At 36.0% G+C, this 22,940-nt stretch overlaps 1 protein-coding gene and 1 non-coding gene across 6 annotated transcripts in view; both read right to left on the bottom strand.

Annotated features, from left to right (window-relative positions):
- ANKS1B (ankyrin repeat and sterile alpha motif domain containing 1B) overlaps positions 1-22,940 on the bottom strand; it is a 1,156,394-nt gene that overhangs the window by 1,029,343 nt on the left and 104,111 nt on the right. The gene's annotated exons all lie outside the window — the stretch shown is intronic.
- On the bottom strand, positions 6,086-6,157 carry TRNAW-CCA (transfer RNA tryptophan (anticodon CCA)). Its single transcript has one exon. It is a non-coding gene; the product is annotated as a tRNA-Trp (tRNA).

Raw genomic sequence — 22,940 nt, 5'->3', positions numbered from 1 at the left:
CAATACCAAACAATTTTTGGACACCAGCAAGGTGTCAGAATTCAACTTAATTCAACTCAATTCTGACACTATCTATCGAGAGATAGCATATTCCGCAAGTGAAGACCTCTGTCCCACAAGACTGCCCTCCACTACAGGTGCCAATCCAAAGCCCAGGTTGTTACTTGTGCTTCTGACCAACCAGCTACAAATGAGATCACAAGGCCGGGTTGTTACCTATACTTCTGACCAGCTGGCTATAAGTCAGAGGTTCATTCCTACAACTCCCTCCTTGGCTGCAATTAATTTGCTAGAGCAGTTCACAGAACTCAGAACTCATTTCACTTACTAGATAACTGGTTTATTATAAAAGGATATAGCTTAGAAACAGCCAGCTAATGAGATACAGAGGGGAAAGGACTTGGAATTTCCATGCTCTCTCCAGATACAGCACTCTCCCCAGTTTCCCCATATTCACCAACCTGGAAGCTCTCTAAATTCAGTCCTTTGTGGGATTTTATGAAGGCTTCATTACATAAACATGATTGATTAAATCACTGGCCATGAGAGATTGGTTCCTCCAGCCCCTCTCCCCTTCTCTGAGGTCACAGAGATAGGACTGACAGTTAAACTCTCTAACTACTTGATCGGGTCTCCTTGTAATCATCCCCTATCCTCAGGTGCAGTCCAAGAGTCACCTCATTAACATCACAAAAGATATCTTTATTGATCTTATCTCTTAGGAAATTCCTAGGGTTTTAGGAGCTCTGCCGCAGAAACTGGACAACAAACAAACAAATATATAAAAATTTCTCATTACAAGTCACAATTTCTCAGTACCATTAAAAATAGTTACACATCTGTAAGTTGAACGCATATAATACCTTCAGAATGTTTTTCCTGTGGAATTCTGAATACACGGCCCCACTATCTTTTAGCATATACTGTTACAGACAGGAAGAACAATGTCAATTTGATTCTTTTTCCTTTAGACTGAAAAGACAGTATCTGCTTTTGCAACCTAAAATCTTACAAAATTACTGTTCATAGAATTCAGAGATTCCACTGGGATATATCTGAGTGTAGGTTTTTTCTCACAGTAGTTTTTGTTAACACTGAAAAACTAAGAACCCTCAATTGGAAGAGACAACAGACCAGAAGGGGGAGCCCTCATACTCTATAATGATCAGTTCAGTTCAGTTCAGTTCAGTCACTCAGTCGTGTCCAACTCTTTGTGACCCCATGGATTGCAGCACGCCAGGCTTCCCTATCCATCACCAACTCCTGGAACTTCTCAGACTGTCAGATACATAACATAATACTTCTTCCACTTTTCAAGTGATAATTGGTGTGCTGCGGCTTTCAATGCTCCAGAAGGGTTGTAGTTCTGGTGATGTCACATCAGGAGGCCACTTGGAATCTCTTTCTTAAAGTCAGTGTTGTCCTCTGGAAAGATTTAGGTGGATACTATGAGGCTGTTAAAAAACCTTGACCTGTCCACACGTGCCCACCAAATTCCATCACTGTTAATGAACCTTTTCGAGGTGTATCTGACCGAAATGTATGGGTAGTGCTGGGCCTTGAAAACTCATGTCCATTAAGTCGGTGATGCCATCCAACCATCTCAGCCTCTGTCATTCCCTTCTCCTCCTGCCTTCAATCTTTCCCAGCATTAGGGTCTTTTCCAAGGAGTCAGTTCTTCACATCAGGTGGCCAAAGTATTGAGTTTCAACTTCAGCATCAGTCCTTCCAATGAATATTCAGGACTGATTTCCTTCAGGATGGACTGGTTGGATCTCCTTGCAGTCCAAGGGGCTCTCAAGAGTCTTCTCCAACACCACAGTTCAAAACCATCAATTCTTCAGGGCTCAGCTTTCTTTATAGTCCAACTCTCACATCCATACATGACTACTGGAAAAACCATAGCTTTGACTAGATGGACTTTTGATGATAACACAGCCCAAAAGGAAAAAACATTTCCTCTTCTTGCCTGACAAGAGCTCAGCTAATGAAAAGCCACTGTATTTCCAAATTTCAGTTCCTTCAATGGACTCTTTGTTTACTATACACCTCTCAGTTTCCTTTTCACCTCTTCAAGAGTTCTCCTCTCTCTGCTGTATGGGACTTGACTGTGTATCTCACCATGGTTTTTCTGTACTCAGTGGCTCAGTTGTGTCCAACTCTTTGCAACTCCTTGGACTGAAGTCCACCAGGTTTCTCTGTCCTTGGGGATTCTCCAGGCAAGAATGCTAGAGTGGGTTGCCATGTCCTCCTCCAGGGGATCTTTCCAAACCAGGGCTCAAACCCAGGTCTCCTGCACCACAGGTGGATTCTTTATTGACTGAGCCACCAGGGAAGTCCATCCCCAAATTCCAATACTTTGTTGATCCCAAATAAACCCACTTTGCTACTGAAATAACTAGCAGTTTATTTGTTTCAGGTCAACAACACTCTCTGGCTTTCAAGGAAAGATTTAAATTTGTCTTCATTTCAGGGAAATGTTACTTTATTTTGTTTTTATTATTATTTCTTCTATTTATTTTCCCTTTCTAAAACATCTATGACTAGAATGTTAGATTCCCAAATATATCACATACATCTTTTTTCTCTCATTTCTCTTTGTATTTTTTCCTCACCTCAGGAAATAATCATTTTAATTGTATTTTAAATCACTGGTTTATTTTTTTTTAATGTCCAGTCATCATCTCTCAGTTATTTATGTTTTATAAACTTTCTTGTCTCTAATATATCTTAAATCTCCAAGTAACCTGAAAGTCCTATCCTTTTGGTGAAGTCTTTGTTTCATATGTATGACTTCAACATAAACCAAGTTCTCTATCATCTAACTCAAATTTTTAATACATAAAACATATCAATAATTCTAGGTTTTCATAAATATAAGATTTTTATTTGTCTTCCTTTTTTATCTCTACAAAATAACGAAAGTGTTTTATACCCCTAAGAAGAAATACCCCAATTATGTTAAATGACTCAAGGGACAGAGTTAATTTTGTATGAGTAGATTAAATTTGCTTGATTGCTCTTTTTCAGCAGAGAATATGTTAATAACAAGCTTCAAATTAATAGCTTTATTTGCTTTTGACAAGTCTATATGTGGTAAAATCCTTTTCTGCTAGTTTCACATACTCTAAATCAGCCACAGATATACACACTAGTCCAAGTTCCCCACAACTAAAATAAATCAAAAACACCTGATAAAAAATCAAGAATTAATATAATGTAAATTAAATACATATAGCCATTTTTCCTAATAACTTTAAATGGAGTAAGATCTACAAAAGTATTGAATCACTATGTTGTATATTTGAACTAATATACTGCAATTAAAATTTTTAAGCATATGTTCATGACCCTGTTTTATACTGAGTGTATCACTATTGCAAATAAAATAAATATTGATATAAATACATTTATGTGCATAAAATACACAAATCATATGAACGGTGTTTCAAGAAATAACAAGTTTTGGAAGCAAAATAAGTCCTTGCTTTGGCAATTTGACATGTGGTTCTTTTTTTTTTTTTTTAATCTCAGTTTTATTTATTTTACTTTACAATATTGTATTGGTTTTGCCATACATTTACATGAATCCACCATGGGTGTACATGTGTTCCCCATCCTGAACCCCCCTCCCACCTCCCTCCCCATCCCATCACTCTGGGTCATCCCAGTGCACCAGCCCCGAGCACCCTGAATCATGCATCGAACCTGGACTGCCGATTCATTTCACATGTGATAATTTACATGTTTCAATGCCATTCTCCCATATCATCCCACCTTTGCCCTCTTCCACAGAGTCCAAAAGACTGTTCTTTCTATACATCTATGTCTCTTTTGCTGTCTCGCATACAGGGTTATCGTTACCATCTTTCTAAATTCCATGTATATGCTGTATTGGTGTTTTTCTTTCTGGCTTACTTCACTCTGTATAATAGGCTCCAGTTTCATCTACCTCATTAGAACTGATTCAAATGTATTCTTTTTAATGGCTGAGTAATACTCCATGTGTATATGTACCACAGCTTTCTTATCCATTTGTCTGCTGATTGACATCTAGGTTGCTTCCATGTCCTGGCTATTATAAACAGTGCTGTGATGAACACTGGGGTACATGTGTCTCTTTCAAGTCTGGTTTCCTCGGTGTATATGCCCAGCAGTGGGATTGCTGGGTCATATAGCAGTTCTATTTCCAGTTTTTTAAGCAATCTCCACACTGTTCTCCATAGTGGCTATACTAGTTTGCATTCCCACCAACAGTGTAAGAGGGTTCCCTTTTCTCCACACCCTCTCCAGCATTTATTGCTTGTAGACTTTTGGATCGCAGCCATTCTGACTGGCATGAAATGGAACCTCATTGTGGTTTTGATTTGCATTTCTCTGATAATGAGTGATGTTGAGCATCTTTTCATGTTTGTTAGCCATCTGTATGTCTTCTTTGGAGAAATGTCTGTTTAGTTGTTTGGCCCACTTTTTGATTGGGTCATTTATTTTTCTGGAATTGAGCTGCAGGAGCTGCTTGTATATTTTTGAGATTAATTCTTTGTCTGTTGCTTCGTTTGCTATTATTTTCTCCCATTCTGAAGGCTGCCTTTTCACCTTGCTTATAGTTTCCTTTGTTGTGCAGAAGCTTTTAATTGTAATTAGATCCCATTTGTTTATTTTTGCTTTTATTTCCAATATTCTGGGAGGTGGGTCATAGAGGATCCTGCTGTGGTTTATGTCGGAGAGTGTTTTGCCTATGTTTTCCTCTAGGAGTTTTATAGTTTCTGGTCTTACATTCAGATCTTTAATCCATTTTGAGTTTATTTTTGTGTATGGTGTTAGAAAGTGTTCTAGTTTCATTCTTTTACAAGTGGTTGACCAGTTTTCCCAGCACCACTTGTTAAAGAGATTGTCTTTTCTCCATTGTATATTCTTGCCTCCTTTGTCAAAGATAAGGTGTCCATAGGTGCATGGATTTATCTCTGGGCTTTCTATTTTGTTCCATTGATCTATACTTCTGTCTTTGTGCCAGTACCATACTGTCTTGATAACTGTGGCTTTGTAGTAGAGCCTGAAGTCAGGTAGGTTGATTCCTCCAGTTCCATTCTTCTTCTCAAGATTGCTTTTGCTATTCGAGGTTTTTTGTATTTCCATACAAATTGTGAAATTATTTGTTCTAGCTCTGTGAAAAATACCGTTGGTAGCTTGATAGGGATTGCACTGAATCTATAAATTGCTTTGGGTAGTATACTCATTTTCACTATATTGATTCTTCCAATCCATGAACATAGTATATTTCTCCATCCATTAGTGTCCTCTTTGATTTCTTTTACCAGTGTTTTATGCTGCTGCTGCTGCCACTGAGTCGCTCAGTTGTGTCCGACTCTGTGCGACCCCAAGACGGCAGCCCACCAGGCTCCCCCGTCCATGGGATTCTCCAGGCAAGAGTACTGGAGTGGGGTGCCATTGCCTTCTCCGACCAGTGTTTTATAGTTTTCTATATATAGGTCTTTTGTTTCTTTAGGTAGATATATTCCTAAGTATTTTATTCTTTTCGTTGCAACGGTGAATGGAATTTTTTCCTTAATTTCTCTTTCTGTTTTCTCATTGTTAGTGTATAGGAATGCAAAAGATTTCTGTGTGTTGATTTTATATCCTGCAACTTTACTATATTCTTTGATTAGCTCTAGTAATTTTCTGGTGGAGTCTTTAGGGTTTTCTATGTAGAGGATCATGTCATCTGCAAACAGTGAGAGTTTTACTTCTTCTTTTCCAAACTGGATTCCTTTTATTTCTTTTTCTGCTCTGATTGCTGTGCCCAAAACTTCCAAAACTATGTTGAATAGTAGTGGTGAGAGTGGGCACCCTTGTCTTGTTCCTGACTTTAGGGGAAATGCTTTCAATTTTTCACCGTTGAAGATAATGGGTTTGCTGTGGGTTTGTCATATATAGCTTTTATTACATTGAGGTGTGTGTGTGAAGTCGCTCAGTTGTGTCCGACTCTTTGCGACCCCGTGGACTGTAGCCTACCAGGCTTCTCTGTCCATGGGATTCTCCAGGCAAGAATTCTGGAGTGGGTTACCATTTCCTTCTCCAGGGGATCTTCCCAACCCAGGGATCGAACCCGGGTCTCCTGCATTGGAGGCAGACGCTTTTACCTCTGAGCCACCAGGGAAGCCCTATTATGTTGAGGTATATTCCTTCTATTCCTGCTTTCTGGAAGGTTTTTTATCATAAATGGATGCTGAATTTTGTCAAAGGCTTTCTCTGCATCTATTGAGATAATCACATGGTTTTTATTTTTCAATTTGTTAATGTGGTGTATTACATTGATTGATTTGTGGATATTGAAGAATCCTTGCATCCCTGGGATAAGCCCACTTGGTCATGATGTATGATCTTTTTAATATGTTGTTGGATTCTGTTTGCTAGAATTTTGTTAAGGATTTTTGCATCTATGTTCATCAGTGATACTTGCCTGTAGTTTTCTTTTTTTGTGGCATCTTTGTCAGGTTTTGGTATTAGGGTGATGGTGGCCTCATAGACGGAGAAGGCAATGGCACCCCACTCCAGTACTCTTGCCTGGAAAATCCCATGGACGGAGGAGCCTGGAAGGCTGCAGTCCATGGGGTCGCTAAGAGTCGGACACGACTGAGCGACTTCCCTTTCACTTTTCACTTTCATGCATTGGAGAAGGAAATGGCAACCCACTCCAGTGTTTTTGCCTGGAGAATCCCAGGGACGGGGAGCCTGATGGGCTTCCGTCTATCGGGTCGCACAGAATCGGACACGACTGAAGCGACTTAGCAGCAGCAGCAGCAGGCCTCTGCAATTTTCTGGAAGAGTTTGAGTAGGATAGGTGTTAGCTCTTCTCTAAATTTTTGGTAGAATTCAGCTGTGAAGCTGTCTGGTCCTGGGCTTTTGTTTGTTGGAAGATTTCTGATTACAGTTTCAATTTCTGTGCTTGTGATGGGTCATTAAGATTTTCTATTTCTTCATGGTTCAGTTTTGGAAAGTTGTACTTTTCTAAGAATTTGTCCGTTTCTTCCAAGTTGTCCAGTTTATTTGCATATAGTTGCTGATATTAATCTCTTATGATCCTTTGTATTTCTGTGTTGTCTGTTGTGATCTCTCCATTTTCATTTCTAATTTTGTTGATTTGATTTTTCTCCCTTTGTTTCTTGATGAGTATGGCTAATGGTCTGTCAGTTTTATTTATCTTCTCAAAGAACCAGCTTTTGGCTTTGTTGATTTTTGCTATGGTCTCTTTTGTTTCTTTTGCATTTATTTATGCCCTAATTTTTTAAGATTTCTTTCCTTCTACTAACCCTGGGGTTTTTCATTTCTTCGTTTTCTAGTTGCTTTAGGTGTAGAGTTAGATTATTTATTTGACTTTTTTCTTGTTTCTTGAGGTAAGCCTGTATTGCTATGAATCTTCCCCCTAGCACTGTTTTCACAGTGTCCCATAGGTTTTGGGTTATTGTGTTTTCATTTTCATTTGTTTCTATGCAGATTTTAATTTCTTTTTTGATTTCTTCTGTGATTTGTTGGTTATTCAGCAGCGTGTTGTTCAGCCTCCATATGTTGGAATTTTTAATAGTTTTTCTCCTGTAATTGACATCTAATCTTACTGCATTGTGGTCAGAAAAGATGCTTGGAATGATTTCAATTTTTTTGAATTTACCAAGGCTAGATTTATGGCCTAGGATGTGATCTATCCTGGACAGGGTTCCCTGTGCACTTGAGAAAAAGGTGAAATTCATTGTTTTGGAGTGAAATGTCCTATAGATATCAATTAGTTCTAACTGGTCTCCTGTATCATTTAATGTTTGTGTTTCCTTGTTAGTTTTCTGTTTAGCTGATCTATCCATAGGTGTGAGTGGGATATTAAAGTCTCCCGCTATTATTGTGTTATTGTTAATTTCCCCTTTCATACTTGTTAGCATTTGCCTTACATATTGCGGTGCTCCTATGTTGGGTGCATATATATTTATAATTGTTATATCCTCTTCTTGGATTGATCCTTTGATCATTATGTAGTGTCCATCTTTGTCTCTTTTCACAGCCTTTATTTTAAAGTCTATTTTATCTGATATGAGTATTGCTACTCCTGCTTTCTTTTGGTCTCCATTTGCGTGAAATATCTTCTTCCAGCCCTTCACTTTCAGTCTGTATGTGTCCCTTGTTTCAAGGTGGGTCTCTTGTAGACAACATATATAGGGGTCTTGTTTTTGTATCCATTCAGCCAGTCTTTGTCTTTTGGTTGGGGCATTCAACCCATTTACATTTAAGGTAATTATTGATAAGTATGATCTTGTTGCCATTTACTTTATTGTTTTGGGTTCGAGTTTATACACCCTTTCTGTGTTTCCTGTCTAGAGAAGATCCTTTAGCATTTGTTGGAGAGCTGATTTGGTGGTGCTGAATTCTCTCAGTTTTTGCTTGTCTGTAAAGTTTTTGATTTCTCCTTCATTTTTGAATGAGATCCTTGCTGGGTACAGTAATCTGGGCTGTAGGTTATTTTCTTTCATCATTTTAATTATGTCCTGCCATTCCCTTCTGGCCTGAAGAGTTTCTATTGAAAGATCAGCTGTTATCCTTATGGGAATCCCCTTGTGTGTTATTTGTTGTTTTTCCCTTGCTGCTTTTAATATTTGTTCTTTGTGTTTGATCTTTGTTAATTTGATTAATATGTGTCTTAGGGTGTTTTGACTTGGGTTTATCCTGTTTGGGACTCTCTGGGTTTCTTGGACTTGGATGATTATTTCCTTTCCCATTTTAGGGAAGTTTTCAACTATTATCTCCTCAAGTATTTTCTCATGGTCTTTCTTTTTGTCTTCTTCTGGGACTCCTATGATTCGAATGTTGGAGTCTTTAACATTGTCCCAGAGGTCTCTGAGGTTGTCCTCATTTCTTTTAATTATTTTTTCTTTTTCCCTCTCTGTTTCATTTATTTCTACCATTCTATCTTCTACCTCACTTATCCTGTCTTCTGCCTCCGTTATTCTACTGTTCCCTCCAGAGTGTTTTTTATCTCATTTATTGCATTATTCATTATATATTGACTCTTTTTCATTTCTTCTAGGTCCTTGTTAAACCTTTCTTGCATCTTCTCGATCCTTGTCTCCAGGCTATTTATCTGTAACTCCAGTTTGTTTTCAAGGTTTTGGATCATTTTTACTATCATTATTCGGAATTCTTTATTGACATATGGTTCTTTGCGGTACTGTTAGTTGTTTGAATGTTATTTTATTCAAAAAAAACAATAACAATTTACTGGTGGTTTCTTGTGTTTGATTAGTCACTGTAGGCTACAGTTCTTTATAAACACAACTAAACTTCATATTTTTCATATATTAAACAAATTTTCAAGATATTCATAATAATAATAATATAGCATATAAAGACTGCTAGAAATATTTTAAGAACAACTTATGACTTAAGGAATTCTCCAGAGTTTCTAAGAATTACAGTTTCTCATTCCTGAATCCCAAAGATTAATATTTGGGGGGAATTTGGAAACACTACTTGGGTTAAAAAGTTGACTAAAAGAGTTTAGAAAAGAGAAACAAACACGGGAAAAAAAATTTTTTAAGTGTTACTGGTGTTTTGACAAAATTCTATGTCAGGTACAGTGAAGGAGCAAAGACAAATGATACAGACCAAATCAACCTATAGAAGTATGGAGGACAGTTCATAAAAAATATGATGAGCACTTGAATTGTGTTACGAAGACAAAAAAAAAAAAAAAAAACTATTTTCCAGGTACAGTAGCATGCATGCTTATTCACTCAGTCATGTCCAACTCTTTGTGATCCAGGGGCTGTAGTCTGCCAGGCTCCTCTGTCCATGGGATTCTCCAGGCAAGAATACTGACTGGGTAGCCATTTCTTTCTCCAGGGGATCTTCCTGGCCCATGGGTCCAATCCAGGTCTCCTACACTGCAGGAAGATTCTTCACCATCTGAGCTACCAGGAAAGACCAGGTGGAGTGAGGTATAAAGCTGGTGTCAGACAAAATACAAACATAAGGAAGAATTTGTGTAAAGGCTAACATCATGAATCATCATGGGATGTTCAGCAAAAATTTAGTAAATTTAGTGAGGAAGGTGGGAAATTTTATAAGAGATGGTTGGGAGGAGCAAACAGGGATTAACTTATGAAGAGCCTCCTAAAGAGGGAAAGTCTGTCAAGACTTAAGTAGTCAATTGACGTGATTGAACTTATAGTTTAGAAACAGCCCTCTGGAGGACACTAGGAGAAGAATTTCAAAGAGAGGAGACTAGAGACTGGGGCAATCAAACTCAGTTAGGCACATTCCCTAAACAACCCAATTCTATATGTTGTTAAAGACCCATACGTATCTGACCATTGTTTAGTGAAAACCTATAAAAGGAATTGGAAATGGAAGCTGAGTATTAAGTTATAAACATTAAAAAAAAATGGTAATAAAATTTTAAAAGAGAGAGAAAATGATGATACTGAATGCACCAAGAACTGGAAACTGTAATAAACTCAACTCTTGCTAAGGTACCCTCCCCCTCAAAAAAGATAATTATATCTTTCCTATTCTTTTCATATAATCACTTAAAAGAAAATTTCCTTTGGATAGTAAATCAAATTTTTAAGAAGGGCAATTCCTTTAAAAAAAGAGATACATAGTTACCCTATCACTGATCCTCCTGAAGACTCTAGACACACCTTATTCATTATGTAAACTCTCATTACTCCCCTGATCCAGATTAATCTACAGTTTAAAATGTAGAATCAATAGAATTATTTTCAGTTGTCTATAAGTAACAAATTGTTTTCATTGCTATTTTTTTTTTCAGATTATATTTAGGGAGAGCTATTTATTAGAGGAACAGCTATGAATCATAATCAGGCTGAAAGCTTTCATGTCTCCCTCCCCCCATATCCCATTCTATTGATAGTGTTATGTAGATTTTGTAAACAATTAAATCTGTTCACATGCAAACAATTTTGGTTTAATCATGAACAACAATAAAGTAGTTCACACACTTCTTTTATGTTCTCCACGCTCCTTTTAAAAGCATACTAGTATATCCTATTACGCATTCTAAAGCTGTTATACATAAGTGAATGTTCTTTTCAAAATTCTTTTGACATGCTATTGGACTAGCTCCAGAAAAAGAATTAACACTTTTGGGGAATCTTACTGCATCTCTTTTAGTAGCCAAATAAGAAGCTGGTGGGGGAGTAAAGCCAAAGATGAAAATAAATGCATTATTCATTTTTATTCATTTTTAACATAGGTTTTCTATTATTCTTCATTGTAATAGCTGTAGAAATAATTTTACTGTTAACACTGAATTTCTGAAGTGGTGTTGTATAAATCATTTTTTCAAAGAAGAAGGTTAAAAAGATTTCCTGCTTACCATCAGTGCACAAAATTTAAAAAGTGACAATCTTCACATACAATATGCTTCCAGTGAGCATGCTCTTATGCATAAAAAAGGAAACAAAGCATTTCAGGATTGTATTTGTAAAAGGATTATTTTTAAAAAGAAAGCACAGAGCAAGTTTCACAGCAGAAAAACACGACAGGCTCTCCAATAGTCAAAATCAGCACTGACTTTTTTTTAAGGCAACATTTAAAACAGAACATCTGTGTTATTTACATAATATCAACAAAAAGAAGCACAAAGGTAGACTTAAGACAGCTAAAAACCCAGCTCCTATGCTTCTAAATATTTTTATTTTTGTCTAATAGTCATCTGAACAAAGATGCTATTATTCTGCTAAGGTAAACATGTCTTAAAAATTGTCTCATGTTTTCATGATGCTAACTAGTCCAGCTTGTTCATATGTCTTGCTTAATGTAACTAGATACTATGAATGCTATTCAGTTATCAAAGATACAAAATACAACTCAAGTGAAGGGAAATGCTAGGATCTTTAATACAGAATAATAAATTATTCTCATGCACTGCTTTCATCTTTCCACTCAACATCCAAATGTTGCAATCCATCCTAGTTTTCTTGTACACCACACCACCAAAAATTTGTACTGAGCAATAAGTGTGAGAATACAGAAACTAGTAGGGTAGAAGGGGAGTGTGAAAGAAAGGTGATGTAAAAATGGAGAAGCTGACAAGGAGAAGTAAAAACAGGTTTCATCTCCCTTGAATTTAGTTATCAATTCTTCACAAATGTCTCCAGAGAGCTCACCCAGTATTTCTAGACCAGATGGAAAGAACAGTATGGTACAGAATTCTCTATCCCTAGACCCAGCTGTCACAAGGAATGGAGAGGCAATCCTGTTAGGAACTAACAGTTAGCATTATATTCCATGTGGGCTGTACCATTCATTCATATATTGGCTGACTTCTAGATAGTGATTTTTTTCCTTTTGCTGGTTTCCCATGTGAGTGCCTCTCAAATTTCTGTATCAATCTTTGACCTTCTTCCAAAGACCAATCATGCATTTCCAGGCCCTGCCAGTGATGTCCTTGAGACCCCTGACTGAACATCTCTGCAAACTAAACCAATTTTCCCCTACCTTGAGGAAAAAAGTTTCACCCCTGGACTTTTTCCTTGTGGTTGGCATGTTGTCATTCTCTCAATCTTTTAAGCTTTAAATTCCAAAGTGATTATTAAAGTTTCCCTCTCTCCCTGCCATCATATCAAGGTATTGCTAACTTAAAGTCTGACAGCAAAATATTTATCAAAAGTATATCTCCTTTTCCAATTCCACTCTAATCCATCCCAAAGTTTAGATTATCAAGTACTTGCTCTTAATTTCTTGCAAATACCTAACAGGTCTCCTTACTTTTAATCTCTTAACCCCCATTTCATTCTATCCACTACTTCCAAAATTAACATTCCTACAACACAACTGTGATCCTGCCACTTCAATGCTCAAAAATCTTCAGGGGCTTCACCCTGACTATTGAAAATATCTAAAATCCTTTGACCTAATCATCAAAGGGTTTCATGATCCCACCTCAATATAACTTTCAAAATGACAACATATAATCTCTTTCACATACTCTTATATTCAAACCACTGGACTACATGTTATTAAGTGAAATATACATGAGCTTTCATGCTTTGTGCCTTTGCTCACATTGTTTCCTCCACTAATCCTTCCTCCCAGCACACTCTGTAATAGGTACTAAGTCAAACAATAGGATACAAAAGTGAATAACAGATTTTATATATATCTAAGTTTCTCTTGGAGAAAGAAAAAGCATGAGCTTTGGAGTTACATAGGACTAGAATCTGAATTTAGATATTGCAATAACTAGCCATGTGACCTTTTGCCGAGTGACGTCTCCACTCTCCCACACCATCACGCTGTGTCACCAGATGATTTCAGGCAAGAAGCATCAATGTTAATGAGCTGTTAGACAGCTTAAGACACTCATAGAACCAGATAGGTATATTTCTATCTTAGATAAACAAACAATTTGGCTTCCTCTTCAAATCTATATTCTTTGATTAGTTTCAAAACTTACTTCATGATGGATGAGCACTGCTCAATTGTACTAGTTTCTACTTCAAGATAATTTTTACTTTGGTAGGAAAGAGACAAATTTAGATTTTGCCACATTGTAAAAACTGAGCTAACTAATGCCATGTTCCTAATCTATTCCAGTAACATTTCAACATCCTTTATAGTTTGGCTCATGGACTCATAACAGCCTTTTAATTCAAGCCTGTATATGGAAAATGACCTCCAAAAATTGGGTTATTTATACAGTGTTTAGGGCTTCCTTGGTGGCTCAGCTGATAAAGAATCCGCCTGCAGTGAGGGAGACCTGGGTTTGATCCCTGGGTTGGGAAGATCCCCTGGAAAAGGGAACGACTACCCACTCCAGTATTCTGGCCTGGAGAATTCCATGGACTATATAGTTCATGGGGTCACAAAGAGTCAGACACAACTGAGCAACTTTCACTTTCACTTTCATAATCTGAGAGCTTCAGTCTTAATTCCAGAAGCAGTCAGTGCTAAAACAAAGTGGAAGAGAATAGTTGGGAAATCCTTGCTTAGAAGACAAATTAAAGCTGAAGTCACAGTTTTTGGAAATTTGAAGCTGGAAGTCACAGTTTTTGGAAATTTGTTTACATATAACTGTACCTCTGAAGGAAAGTTGGGAATAGAAGAAAAAGGGCTTGACATAAAGCAGACTTATGACTCATCAACTTATTCAGTAGAAGCTGGAAAAAGCAGAAAACTACCTTAGAAACCAAAAACGAAGTATTATTTTGACCTTTATTTATATCTAAGTTAGAAGTTCTTTTACTTAGACATGTACCTGAATTTGGACTACATTTATTTGTAGGAATCTGGCTGTCTAGACTCAATCTCTTCCTTCTTTTGATAATAGCACCTCATTCAATCCCAGAGAATTCCATCTTCCCTATTGTATGCATTCTTACTGGGACTATAAATCAGCATGCCCTGGCTTCCTCCTAAACAGGGATGGGCAATGATCCAAGCAAGGCCAGTGAGACTCTCCAAAATTTAAATCTGAAGTAGAATGGCTTAAGAATGAAAAGATAAAGTTCCAGAACTGGAGCTCTACCAAGACTACGCGAGGACCCTACTGCTTAGACACCCATTGCTGCCTCAACCTGGTCTGTAGCCCCTTCTGGAAGACACTCAAAGACATACCATTCAAATTTTTTTCTGCTTCCTTAGCTGGAATTGGTTTCTATGGCTGGCAACCTAGGAACTCCTGAGGTGGAGGTGAAGCCATTCTGCCCTAACTTTGTGCCTGGTCTTCCTCACTGAAAGATAACAAATACTTTAAATGAAGTTATCCTGTACTAGAAGATTTTTTTTATGGCTCTGTTACAGAAGTATCTAGAATAATTTTATCAAACATATAGAACTTAAACAAGCAGGTTTTTGTTTTTGTTTTGTTTTTTGCTTACCTACTCTTTCCCATTTTTACCTGAATTCACTTTGTTCCCTGTGTTCCCTGCCATATTTCCCCATTTCTCAATTTTCTTAAGGTTAGCTACACTGATTTGTTTGTGCATTTGCTTTCCCAAACAATTACATAATTTAAGTGGTTCATATTCCACTTTTGCTGATTATTTTCTTAGTATTTTCAACACCATTGCCCTTTATTCCAATACCTCTTCCCAAAAACTGTAGTATTATGTTAGGAGTAATCTATCAAAAAATTAATTGTTAAAGGTATGATACTAGCCCTTGTTCTACCAGGTCTATTCTATGAAATAATTGCCACAAGAAGATCTAAATTTGTTATTAGACTATACAATAAATAGAAGTTTAGAAATCTGAAGATAATGTACTAATCACGTACTCAAATCCTATTATTTTAGGGATAAGAGATCTCCACTTCTTTACTTTTGTTTTTATATTTCTTCTTTCATTAAAAGGTGGTTCAAGGAAGAAAATAACAAATATGTTTGGCAATCCTTCTTAAAGAAGAATAAAATAGAAATAATTTGACATCCTTACATCAGTGACATATTAATCCCTCAGTAACACCTTACAGTTATCTTCAGTTCATCCTTTCTTTACATCTTCTACTTAACAAGACCACTGCAAAGATCAAGTGAAAGCAATTCTTAAGCTATAAAATACTACATGAATCAAGATGTTAATATTGTTATTATTTGTCCTCTCCCTTCTTTTCCACCAACCTAGCCATCAAAGCCATCATCACAAACCAATGAAATTCCCTGCCTCCATTTCATCCCCATTCTAATCATCATAGACAACTTTGTATACTAATATTTCAGTTCATCCAAGTTCTTAAGAGAAATGACACCAATATTACAACTAATCTTTCACAGAGCAGAAAACCAGGAAATACTCCAAATGTTTTTTGAGACCAGGATAACATTAATACCAAAACCACACAAAGACATTTTAATTTTCCAAAATGAAGAAAGCAAAATTAAAGGCAAATCCTAGTCATGAACATGAATGCAAGACTCTTGAACTCAGGAAATATCAGGACATTAAATCCTATAGAATAAAAGGGATGATTAAGTAGGGTCTATTCTAGTAATGCAATGTAATTTACCACAGTAATAGTATGATGGAGAAAAATTATATAATCATCTCAATAGATGCAGGAACAGCACTCTATAAAATTCAATACAATTCAAGAGTTTAAAATAATGCACTTTGGAAAACTAGCAATAAAATGGTATTGTCTTAGATTAAAAAATGTTTCTATTAAAAAAAAAAACTTAAAGCATTTAGAAGTTAGGAGAGTGGTAATCCTCAGGAATAGTCAGTGGAAATGAGTAAGGGAAGAGCTTCAGCGGGGCTGATTTCTTGATCTGAGTGCTTATGACACAAATGTGTTAAGTTTATGAGAAAAAAAAATAAAAACCTACAGCAATCATTATACTTATTTGTAAGTGAAGTAATGAAAGCTTTCTTCTTGAGACTAGAAACTAAATAAGGATGCCACTAACACCATTGCTTTTCAACAATTTAAAGGAAGTCCTAGCCAGTGCAATAGAGAAGAAAGAGAAATAAAGGACTAAGTAATGAAAAGGAAGAAATAAAACTGCTGTTATGATGCAGAATACCCAAAGGAATACAGATAAACTGATAATACAAATAAGAATATTTAATCTGAGGTCAAATTTTTAAAAAATCAATTGTTTCTAGACACAGCAGCAAAAAAAGGATAGAAAATGTTTTAAATGATGACATTTATAATAAAATTTAAAATATAAAATACTTAGGAATAAAACATAAGAGATGTTCAAGATCTCTACAGAGAACACTATTTGAAATATTTATGTACATATCTATTAAATCATCACATGTACATCTTAAAAATCAAGCTTTACAACCTAAATATATACCATTTTTATTTGTCAGTTACACCTCAAGCAAGCTGGAAAAAATTAAAGAAGACTTAAACATTTAGAGAGACATACCATGCTCATGGAGTAAATATTGAAAATACGTCAACTTCTCAGTATTTTTCTATAGTTTCAACATAATTCCACAAAAACTCCAGAAGAGTTTTTGTGGAAATAAGCAAGATGATTATGAAATCAATATAGGAAAAAAAATCAAGAGAATCTTAAAGAGATGGGGAGAGGTATGTGATCAAACATGAACATAACTGCAGTAAATAAGATAATGTTGTATTGGCACAGGGATAAATACATGAATCAATGGAACGGAAGAGAGTTCAAAACAGGCCCACATATATGTTTTAAAAGTTAATTGCAGAATAGTATAAGTGGTACTAGTTCAATTGAATGTCAATATGAAGAAATGAAAACTGACATAAACCTCATATCATTTCTAAAAATCAATTCCTAATAAATAATAGCTCTAGCTATAACAGAATAACAAAACTTCTAAAAGTTAACTTAAGAGGGATAACTCATCACCTTGATGTACACAAAATGTCTTAAATTGGACACAAAAAGTGTTAAACACAAAGGGAAAGATTGATAAACTACTAATACTTAAAATTAACAACTCCTATTCATCAAAGGCAGCATTAATAAAGTGAAAAGACAAGTCACAGATAAGAAAAGATATAATTGCAAGAATGGCTAAAATTAAAAATGCTAATACCAAACAATGGTTAAAATAGCATTCATATATTTCTAGTTGGAGTGTAAATTTTGAACAGCCACTCTGGAAAAAGCGAAACAAATGCATACACTATTACCCAGCTATACCATTCCAACGTTTATATTAAACAAAAATATGTATGCATCCACTACCAACTGGAAGGATGTACAGGGGTGTCTCTGAGTACTAGGAATGTTCTATTTCTTATTCTGAATGATAGTTGCATTGGTTTTTCTTTGTAAATTCAAACAGCTGTATACTTATGATGACCCCCATTTTCTATATTTTTGATATACTTCAATTTTTTATATTACAGGAAAAATAAAATAAAAAAAATAAAATCAAGGAGGAAAAACACATACAGAGAAGAAAGAAAAACACATTCCTAAAAATTAGAAATGTTTACCTAGCAACACGCTATTTTTATTGGCACAAATTATCCAGTGATAAAAATAAGGGGTTGATATTTAGGCAAAGACAAAAATTTGATGTTTTGGTTAATCTATACATCCTTAGTAAAGGCAAACATGAAATTTCATTAGGCTTTCTGAAATAGTGAAAACAATTTCAAAAGATTCACATTGCTTTTGTGTATCCCTTGGCATTCACAAATCCAAGATTGAGAATCAATGTCCTAATCTGACATGAAATCAGATTACCAGCCAAAATATTCAGCAAATTATGCCTTTCTCCATAAACTATTTGTTAGGTTCATATTGAAAATTACCTCTTTAGTGAATATAATTATCAATCCTAAGTAAACACTTTAAAATAAAACCTTGAGGATCTTTTCCTCTATTCTTCCCAATGGTGGATATATTATAATCTGAAGTTTTTTTCATATAACTCCCCAAAATATCTTCCTTATTAGTATGCCTGTCAGGATTAAAATCTAGCTTAATCACATAAAAACTATGTGACCTTGGGAAGGTTTCTTAATGTATGCTTCAGTTTCCACATTTGGAAAATGGAGATGATGTTTGTAGTACCTACCTCACAGAGTTGTTGTGAGGACTAAATCACTTAGCACTGTGTCTAAATGTTAGGTAAATTATCATAATTATTTCCCCTCCTATTTGTTTTTAAGAATAAAGTATTATAATGCTGATCAGAACCATTGTGAGCATGAGGGAAATTATTGATATAAGAATTTCACTTTTGGGTGATTGGGTTGGGAGGTAACTTGCACTGGAGGACATTCAGATATCAGCATATGGAAACCTTCCCTTTAGAGTTATTCAGTTATTTCACAGAAGAATATACTGATCTCCTACCAGGAAAGTAACTGCCTAGGTAATGACATTCAAAGGAATTACAAGGTAGGTTCAATTGTTCTGATACAAACTTTCTATTTATACTCTTGTTTTCTGTCTCAAGACTCATCCCTGCCTTCAGCTAAACCTAATACCTCAAGTCCCTCAAATATTGAAGCATAGCCATTACTTTGAGTCTTCCTGAGTCTTTTCCTTTCCAGCTATACATACACATCTTCAACTGTCTACATATTGTTCACTCATTTTTAATGAATTCATTCATTCAAGAATGGTCTCTTTTTTATTAATTCATTCAAGAATGCTGTGATGATTAACCTTACCATGTCATGGTACACAGATGTGTCATCAAAGATTGTTTCAGATGTTTCTGTGAAGATTTTTTTAGATGATATTAGTATTTAATATAGACTTTGAGGAAAGCAGAATACTCTCCATAATGTGGGAGGGCCTCATCCAATCAGTTGAAGGCCTTAATAGAAAAGACTAACCTCTCAGGAAGAAGAGGGAATTTTGCCAGCAGACCAAATTTGGATTCAAACTGCAACTCTTCCCTAAGTCTCCAGCATGCTGGTCTATCCTGCAATTTTGGTCTAACCAAGCCTCCACAATCACCAATTCCTTAAAATAAATTTCTCTTCCTATATACATACATACATCTTGTCAGTTCTGTTTCTGTTGGAGAGAACACAGTTTTGCTCCAGGAACACAAATAGGACCCACTACTCAACTTTGTGACTCTCCCAGCCTAAAGTCACCTTTTTATGTTCACATAACTCTTTAAACTCTGCCTAAACCATACTGGCTATTTCAAATGCAGTCTGAACAGAGTGAGCGTGTGTGCATGCTCAGTCATGTCCAAATCTTTGTGACCTCATGGACTGCAGCCCGCCAGGCTCCTCTGTCCAAGGAATTTTCCAGGCAAGAATATTGGAGTGGGTTGCCATTTCCTTCTCCTGGGGATCTTCCCAATACAGGGATTGAACTTGTGGCTTTTGTGTCGCCTGCATTGGCAGGCAGATTCTTTACCACTAGTGCCACCTGAACACAATTTAGAATAAAATAAACTGAGATATTTCATGTCCCTAATTCTACCTATTTTGAAGTCAAAAAGCAGCCTAATTACATCACTACTCACATTGAGCTGACCATGATAAAATCCCATAAGCTTCCCATAAAAAATGTTGCCAAGCCATATCTCACCAATTCTTCATTTGTGCAACTGTTTCTTTGTGGCCTGTACACAATACCTCACATTTGTTCCTACTAAATTTTATCCTTGAAGTTTAATTTTTCATTGAATGCCTTCAAAATATTTTGAATCCTTATTCTCTCACTCAATGCATTTACAAAAACTCTCAGCTTCATATAATGAAATATTAGCCTTTCTAAAACTAAAAAAATACATAGCTGAGATCAAAGGAAATCTCTGACATTATCAATCTTTTTTTTTAAAGGCTTAATTCAAATAGCATTAGCATAAATACACTGCTATTGAAGTTCTCAGAGAGTATCTGATATGCAAGGAAGGCAGGATGCATGGTGCTCTAGTCAGACCTGGTTTCAAGTGCTCCCTCAAAATTTAGAGATTGCAGCACATAGCACACAGGATCCTAGATCCCTCACTATGGATCGAACCTGCTACTCCTGCAGTGAAAGCATAGGGTCTTAACCACCTAACTGCCAGGGATGTCCCAACATACAAGTTTTATAATTGGACAAATTGCTTATTCCTCAGAGTGCCAGTAAAATGGGGGGAAAAGTCATATCACAAGGTTGCTGTGAGAGTTAAAATACACATAAAGCCCTTAACACAATGTCTAATCTTAGCAGGTACTTGACATGGTGTGTTTTTATTTCTTTTTGTTGTTGTTTTTTTTTGTTTGTTTGTTTGTTTGGCTGCACTGGGTCTTTGGGGCAGCATGTGGGCTTTCTCTAGTTTCAGAGCAGTCTCTAGAGCACACAGGCTCGGTAGGCATAGCACTCAAGCTTCTCTAGTTGCCCCTTGGTATGTGGGATCTCATTCCCCTACTGTGAATCAAACCCACATTCCCTGCCTTGGAGAGCAGATTCTTAACCACTGGACTACCAGGAAAGTCCTGACATATGTCTTCTTTGAAGCACATAGGGTGTACTCATAAATAGTTAGATCCATTCCTGCTTCACGTTCCCTTGGAAAGTGGGCCTATAACCTAAATCTCTTAGCCACTCATGGCATTAAAGTAGAAAGAGAGAAGATGGAAGGGAGGAAGGTAGCGAGGGAGGGAGGGTGCAGACGCAGATAGATGAATGACTTGAAGTTGCCGCAAAAAGTTGGAATAATGACAATGAATACTTTGGAATCTGAACATACATCCAGGGAAATAAGAGACTATTGTTAAAGGCTGCAAATTCTTTAGAAATACTGAATAGTTTAGAAAAAGACTTTCATTCAGTCTCTTGCCAAATGGCAACTTACAGCAGGAGAGGAATAAATGCAGTGATGTTTGGTATTTGGTTAAACATTTGGTTAAACATTTAAGCTGCATTTCAAAATGTTAGATTTGGCAAAATCTAAAATAAATTTTGACAAGTCCTTGACTTTTTACTTGCATGTATTAAAGGGAAAGCCAGCTTGTAGATTTGAATCATTTAGATTTTGACTCGTTAAAATGTATAGTGTTTTATCAAGCCACAAAAACTGCCCCAAATTGTTTAGTTTAACTCAGAAAAAAAAAAAAAAAATCTTACATAAATCACAACACTCAAATACTAAGTTGCTGAGCCTTGGAAGAAAAGATTAACTCAGAAAGCCCTCATGAAAGAAATTTTGAAGAAGTAATTAAAGGAGTGAAGTAATTTTCTGAATACACAGAAAATGTAAAACCAAGTATGCAGACAGAAGTGGTATTACATAATAGCTGACAAGGACAAATCTCAGTTATTAGATTTTGGATTTAAAGATATTTTTCTAAAATGTCTGTGAGAAAAATAGGATCTTCGGAGCACCCATAATTAATGTCATTATGTATTTACTAAACAAAAGCTTACTGTGTGTCTCTATATGCAAGTCTCTCTATCAAATGCTGGGACCACAAGGAGATATCACCTCACACCTGTCGGAATGGCTATTAGCAAAAAGACAACAAATGACAGTTGCTGGCAAGGATGTGGAAACAAGGGAACCCTCTTGCACTGTTGGTGGGAATGTAAACTGCTGTAGCCACTATGCAAAAGAGTATGGAGGTTCCTCAAAAAATTAGAACTATCATACGATTTATCAATCCCACTTGTAAGTATTTTTCTGAAAACAAAGGCACTAGTTTGAAAAGATACATGCACCCCTATATTCACTGCAGCATTATTTAAAACAGCCAAGATATGGAAGCAACCTAATTGTCCAGAACTACATAAATGGATTAAGAAATATGATATATAGTATACAATGGACTATTACTCAGCCATTTAAACAAAAAATGAAATCTTGCCATTTAAGACAATGTGGATGGACCTAGAGGCTATTAGGCCAAGTAAAATAAGTCAGACAGAGAAAGACAAATACCATATTTGTCTTCAAATACGAAGCCTTCATCTATATGTGGAAACTAAAAACCAAAACAAACAAACATAACAAAATAGAAACAGACTCAAAGATACAGAGAATAAGCTGGTGGTTCCTAGAGAGGAGGGAGATGGGAAGATGAGTGAAACAGAGTGAAGGAGATTAAGAGGTACAAACTTCTAGTTATAAAATAAATAAGTCACAGAGATATAATGTACAGCATAGGAAATACAGTAAATAATATTATAATAACTTTATATGGTGACAGATGATAACCAGACTTATCATGGTGGTCATTTTGCAATGTATAAAAATACCAAATCATGATATTATACACCTAAAACTAGTATATTTAGTCAATTAAATAAAATACTGGGAAATATTCTGGACAAGACAGACATGTCTTCTGAAAGCATACTGTCTATAGAGAAAATAGATTTTTTAACTGAAAATATAAAATAATTACAAACTGCAATCTAAAGATGTAGGAAGCAGTCTTTTTTTAATCAGAGGATAATTGCTTTATAATGTTGGTTTTTGCCATATAACACTGTGCATCAATCACAATGATATATACATTCCTTCCC

The sequence above is a fragment of the Bos mutus genome, chromosome 5 (assembly GCF_027580195.1).
Source record: "Bos mutus isolate GX-2022 chromosome 5, NWIPB_WYAK_1.1, whole genome shotgun sequence".
NCBI classification, from domain to species: Eukaryota; Metazoa; Chordata; class Mammalia; order Artiodactyla; family Bovidae; genus Bos; species Bos mutus.
The sequence above is the reverse complement of the archived record's forward strand: the minus strand, read 5'-3'. Positions and strand labels throughout refer to the sequence as shown.